This window comes from Piliocolobus tephrosceles, chromosome 15 (genome assembly GCF_002776525.5).
Source record: "Piliocolobus tephrosceles isolate RC106 chromosome 15, ASM277652v3, whole genome shotgun sequence".
NCBI classification, from domain to species: domain Eukaryota; kingdom Metazoa; phylum Chordata; class Mammalia; order Primates; family Cercopithecidae; genus Piliocolobus; species Piliocolobus tephrosceles.
In genome coordinates, this window is record NC_045448.1 from 105,175,534 (window position 1) to 105,182,095 (window position 6,562).

Sequence of the window (6,562 nt, forward strand, 5' to 3'; positions counted from 1 at the left end):
TGCCGCGCCCCCTGCAGGATCCCGTCCACACACACGTGGGAGCGGCCGCTGGTGCGAGCTTGGGCCGTTTTGCATTCCCTCCTACCTGCCCTCTCCTGCCCCAAGTTCGAGCCCCACCTGCTTTGTCACCCACCGCCAGCCTATGGAGGTTCCCTCTCTGGTCCTCCGTGTCCCATGGGTAAAATGGACGTAGCGTGTCTAATTGCGCATGTTCCCCCAGTGATGTGAGGGACCGAAGGGCTTTGAACGCTGTCGTAAGGGAAGGGGCCTGGGGCACTGACTTCGTCCCCTTTTCCCAGTTCCTGCTCAGAGCCGCTCTCCCAGGCCCCCGGCCCCTAACTGTATCCTAGCCCTCCCATCAGCCTTTGCCTACTGAGGGCAAAACTACAGGGTACAAGAAAAGGGGCTGCCACTGCCTCTGTCTTGCATTTCCCCTGCTTGGTCCTAAACCCGGTGACGGGGCCCTGTGCCGACTGGCGGGGCCCTCCTGGCTTCGGATGGGGCGCGGGTCACAAAGCGCGTTCCGCCCTGGAACGCCCGGAGGAGATAAAAGCCGCGCAGGCCCCGCGCTCGCCGCGCACTCCGGCCGTTCCGACGAGAGAGCGCTGCGCTCGCTGAAAATGACCCGAAAGCTGCCCCGCATCTCCGCCCCCCAGCCCCGGCGCCCGCTCGGCGCCACCCCGCAACGCCTCGGCCGTCGGCTCTTCTTTCCTCCCATCCGCCCTCCGTTTCTGGACCCGCACACTACGCTCCTGTTCCATCCCACCTACTCGTCCTTCTGCCCCATCTGCTACCCGTCCCTGAACCAGTTCGTGCCCGTCCACTACCCCGTCGTGGGCATCGCCCTGCCGAGCTCTTCGTGCGTGAATCTTCATCGGGGCTGCATCTGCCGCCCGCATGCCCGTTGGGGCCCCAACTTCCACTACATCCCTCCCTATCCCCCCACGCCCCCGCCCAGCCCCTGCTTCTAGAGCCTGCCTGCAGCCCGCCCCCGCCCAGCCACCCCCGCGGCCCTGACGATCCACGACCCCACGGAGAGGCCCCTGCAGGGACCGTGCTCGGGCAGCGAAGGAGCGGACCCTGGGGTCCCCACGGCCTGGCTGTGGACACGGGGACGCAGGACCACGGACACCCACCCTCGGCCTCCGCTGCCTGCTCAGCAGCCGGGCCCGCCTCTGCATTTGGAACTGGCTTCCCCGTGGGCCTTGGTCTGGAACCACCGAGCAAACTGCTGGCCCGAGACGGAGAAGGGAGAGCACGAGGAAGCAGAGCCTCTCTGCTCGCTGGGAGGGAAACGACTGGCCAAGGTGAGGCCTAACCACATGCTCAGGACCTCCGGGTCTGTCCCGTGACGGGAAGCCCTTTCCTGGAGGGGTAAGGGCTGGATCGCAGGAAGCTGGGGCTGTGGGAGCGCTGTTGCCTGGAGACCACGTGGAACATCGTTGCCTGGAGACGGCGGAAGCCCGGGGCCAGGGAGAGAGGCACCAGGGAGCAAAGGAGCGCATCGAGCCCGATGGAGAAACGCCAAGGCCATGGCGGGACACCTCAGGGAGAGGATGACCCAGGATGAGGTCCGTCAGAACCAGATCTTGCAGGAGCTGTACCTCAAAGAGCTACCAGCCCGGAACGTCTATGCGCGGCATTACTTGAACCCCTGCACGAGGTCCACAGATCACCAGGAAGCCCATGTCTTGGCATGGTAACCTGGAGGAGCCTGGAGACGCCTGGTTTCGGAATCTCATTCACCACGCTGCCCAGGGACCAAGGAAGAAGGACCCAGACGCAGACTGAAAACCAGGAAACTGCATGGGACTCAGAGCCCTCGCTCAACCCAGAATGCCCACATCGGAGGCTGAACCACTGCAGGGTCTGCAATGACATTGCTCTGTACAAGGCTCAGATGTGGAGGCTGGGAGAAGATGATTGCCACCAGTGACATCCCAGCAGTGGAGTGAGGCCCGGATTTCACGTCCAAAGTGTGCACTGCCCCCAGAAATAAATGTTATTTTAAAGCCAAATAAATAAAAATAAACTACGTTTTAGATGTTGGAATTTTGTAGCATGATTTTTCCCAGGAATTGTTCCCAATCTTCAGTCTCCTGCAGTACAGGTGAGTGCCATGAGAGTAGCCACGGTGACCTAGAGAGTAATATGTTGACCCTGCCTCCTCTGCCAGTCCTTTGGATCAGGGATGGGAACGTGACCCCAGCCAGGCTAAGAGACAGCACAGAACCAAGAGAGAGCGGTGACTGTCTCTCTCCAAATTGCTGAACTGATGATGACATGTGGACTTAGTATCTGTATTAGTCTGTTCTCATGCTTCTAATAAAGACATACCCACGACTGGGTAATTTATAAAGGAAAGAGGTTTTTTTTTCAGTGGAAAATAACTTTTACTGAGACCCCACCAGCTGCAAAATCTGCTCCTGACATTAAGCTCCTTCTTCCTTTGCAATTCGGTCTTTCTTGAGTGGTCCCATGAATGCTTTCTTCTCTTCCATGGTCTGGAAGCGGCCATGGCCAAACTTGGAGGTGGTGTCAATGAACTTAAGGTCAATCTTCTCCAGAGCCCGCCGCTTCGTCTGCACCAGCAAGGACTTGCGGAGGGTGAGCACCTGCTTCTTGGTTCCCACCACACAGCCTTTCAGCATGACAAAGTCATTGGTCATTTCACCATAGTGGACAAAGCCACCCAGAGGGTTGATGCTCTTGTCAGACAGGTCATAGTCAGTGGAGGCATTGTTCTTGATCAGCTTGCCGTCCTTGATAAGGTAGCCCTGGCCAATCTTATAGATCTCCTTATTGATCTCAGTGCGGTGATGGTAGCCTTTCTGCCCAGCACGTGCCACAGAGAAGGCCACACGAGCAGGATGCCAGGCCCCAATGCAGGCCACCTTGCTCAGGCCTCGGTGGGTCTTGCGGGGCAGCTTCTTGGTGTGCCAACGACTGGTGACCCCTTTGTAGCCTTTGCCCTTGGTCACCCTGATGACGTCGATCATCTCATCCTGCCCAAACACTTCGTTCACAGGTACCTGCTGCTCGAGCCTCTCGCGGGCCCAGTCCAGTTTCTCGGCCACGGTGCCTCCATTCACCTGGATCTCCATCAGGTGGGCCTTCTTCTGGCGCAGAGGAAGCAGGCGCATCTGGGTGTGGGCAATGACACGGATGACTTGGCAGTACTTCTTCATGCTGCTGAAGTCCTTCTCCAGCTGCTTCTTGCCATCCTCATCCTGCCATTTCTTGCAGTACTTGGTAAAGGCCTTCTTCTTAGATTTATGCCAGTTCTTATAGAAACGCCTCTTGCATTCATCACTGATGTGCTCAGCGAAGACAGTCTTGAAGGTCCGGAGGCCTCGAGGGGTTTCCACGTAGCCCACAATGCCCACAACCACCATGGGTGGCGTCTCCACAATGGTTACAGCCTCCACCACCTCCTTCTTGTTCACCTTAGATCCTGGCCTGTCGACTTCCCGCACGATGTGGGTCATGCCAGCCTTGTATCCCAGGAAGGCTGTGAGGTGGACCGGCTTAGACGGATCATCCTCAGGGAAGCTCTTAACCTTCCCGCGATGCCTGCTGCTGCGCTTCCGGGGCAGGAAGCGGAGGGACCCATGTCTGGGAGCGGAGAACTTTCTGTGAGACATCATACCATCAAATCCCGCCGGTAGAGCAGGAAAGAGGTTTAATGGACTCACGGTTCAGCATGGCTGAGGAGGCCTCACAATCATGGCGGAAGGCAAAGGAGAAGCAAAGTCAAGCCTTTTACGCTGCAGGCAAAAGAGCTTGTGCAGCGGAACGCTCCTTTACTAAACCATCAAATCTTGTGAGACTTATTTACTCCCATGAGAACAGAAGGAGGGAAACGGCCCCCACGAGTTAATTATCTCCACCTGGCCCTGCCCTTGACATGTGGCGATTGTTACAAATCAAGGTGAGATTTGGAGCGGGGCGGGGTGACGCAGCCAAACCATATCAGTATCTATTGGTATTCTAGACCAGGGCCAGCACCTGTTTTTAAATAATTTTTTTCCCCTTTTACTCTAACCTTTCCTTTTACTCTAGCCTCTATACTCTAAAAAATAATGTTTTGTTTTGTTTTTTTCCTTTTACTCTAAATCATGTTTTCTAGGAACACAGTAGTGGCCATTTGTTTTCCTACTGCCTTTGACTGCTTTTGTGCTCCAATGGCCAAGGTGAGTGGTTATGAGAGGGACCTCATGACCCTCAAGCCTCTGTGACCAGTCCCTGAGGAACTCCAAAACGTAGGGGCTGGGTAGAGGAAAAAGCTGATAAACAACACCAGCTAAGAGAGGCTGTAGAGAGTGAAACCAGGAGAGTGTGATATCATAAAGGTCGGGGCCTTTTAAAAAACCTGCCAGGCCGGGCATGGTGGCTCACACTTGTAATCCCAGCACTTTGGGAGGCCGAGGCAGGCAGATCACGAGGTCATGAGTTCAAGAGCAGCGTGACCAACATGGGGAAACCCCACCTCTACTAAAAATACAAAAATTAACCAGGCGTGGTGGTGCGCACTGTAATCCCAGGTGCTCCGGAGGCGGAATCGCTTGAACTCAGGAGGCGGAGGTTGCTGTGAGCCAAGATCTCACCACTGCACTCCAGCCTGGGTGACAGAGTGACACTCTGTCTCGATAATAATAAAATAAAATAAAAAAACAAAAAAACCTGCCAATCCCAGTGGAGGTCTAGGATCTCCATTTGGTCTGAGGAACTAAAAAGGCAGCAAGAGAGAAAAATGAAGTACATGCACACCAAGAAGGGGCGAGAGTTGAAGAAAGTCCTAACAGTGTCCAAAGCCAATGTTCTAAATGGTCTTGAGGTTCAGCCACATTCCCTAATTTGACTTGAGACACCCCCAGTTGTCTACACTAACTGCCTCTTTTTATTTAAACTACTTTGAGTTGGGATATCATGTTATTTGCAACCAGAGGGCACCATTACTTAATTTCTTCACTCATCTGTCCCGCATTCATTCGTTCATTCTGAAGTTTCATGGACTCTTTCTGTGTGAGGCAGGTTGCTGAGAATGGGTGATACAGTGGCAAACAGGACAGCCATGGGCCCTGACCTAATGAAGTTTCTATTTTCACATAACGAGTTAGGTTCTGGTCCTTGGAGACCACCAAGACGTCACAGTAGGCCAGGTGCAGTGGCTTATGCCTGTAATCCCAACACTTTGGGAGGCCGAGGCAGGTAAATCACTTGAGCCCAGGACTTGTAGACCAGTCTGGAAAACATGGCAAAACCTTGTCTCTACTAAAAATACAAACATTAGCTGGGCATGGTGGCATGCACCTGTAGGCCCAGCTACTCCGGTGGCTGAGGTGGAAGGATCAATTGAGCCCGGGAGGTCAAGGCTGCAGTGAGCCGTGATTGGGCCACTGCACTCCAGTCTGGGTGACAAAGCAAGACCTTGTCTCAAAAAATTAAAAAAATAAAAATAAAAAAAAAGTCCCAATAGCAGTTGCAGCTCAGAAACGAGGTGTGAATTGAAGAGTATAAATTTGGGAGTCATTGCCCTGTCGTGGGATTTAAAGACAGGGAAATAAAAGACATTGCCTAAGAAGAAGGTATCAAGTGAGAATTGAAGTGTGCATGTGACCAGTCCCTGAAGACCTCCAATATTCAGGGGTTAGGTAGAGAGTGGATTCAGGAGACCAGAGAACAGAGGCTGTAGAGGAGGAGAAACACCAGTGAGCATAATATCATAGAAGGCAGGGTGTGGTGGCTCACACCTGTTATTCCAACAATTTGGAAGGCTGGCGTGGGAGAATTGCTTGAGCCCAGGAGTTCAAGACTAGCCTGGGCAACATAGTGAGACCTCATCTCTACAAAAATGTTAAAAATTAGCTGGGCATGGTGGCACACATCTCTGGACCCAGCTGCTTGGGAGGCTGAGGCAGGAGGATCGCTCGAGCCTGAGAAGTCAAGGCTGCAGTGAGTTGTGATCATGCCATTGTACTCCAGCATGGGTGACAGAGAAAGAATCTGTCCAATATGTGTATATCTCACTCACAGAAGCCCTGCTAAGAGACTCCTTTAAGGAATCAGTGGTATATTTGTCAAATGCTGTCAAGAAAAGAAAATGAGAATAAAAGAGATTATTATATTTAGCTACATAGAGGTCAATCCAGAACCAGGCAAGAACAATTTTAATACAAGTGTCTCAGGTTTTTTTAGTTGCAGGAAACTAAAAACTAGGTAACTAAAGACTCAATCTGACTCAGGCAATACAGATTTATAAACCCACATAATAGAAAGCTCAGGGGTAGGGTGAGTTTCTGGGATGCTTTGATTCAGCATTTCAACAATGTCCTCAGGCCCCTGGAATCCTTTTGTCTCTCTGCTCTGCTTGTTGAGTGTCAGCTTCATCGTATGGCTCTTGCCTTCCCCAAACCACTGCCCAAGATGGCTGCTGGTATCTCCCAGGGTTCAGACTTACTTATCCAAATCTGCAGGCCAGGTGATCACCTTAGCAACTCTCAGACTAGTGAGAAAGCTTCTTTCCTTCAAACAACCAGGAAGCCTTGCCCCCTGTCTTACT

The 6,562-nt window shown here is 53.0% G+C and overlaps 1 pseudogene across 1 annotated transcript; it reads right to left on the bottom strand.

Annotated features, from left to right (window-relative positions):
• Positions 1-2,368: 2,368 nt before the first annotated feature.
• Positions 2,369-3,673, bottom strand: LOC111552022 (annotated as a pseudogene). Its single transcript, XR_002734530.2, has one exon. The product of XR_002734530.2 is annotated as a 60S ribosomal protein L3 pseudogene (transcript).
• Between the last annotated feature and the right edge of the window lie 2,889 nt (positions 3,674-6,562).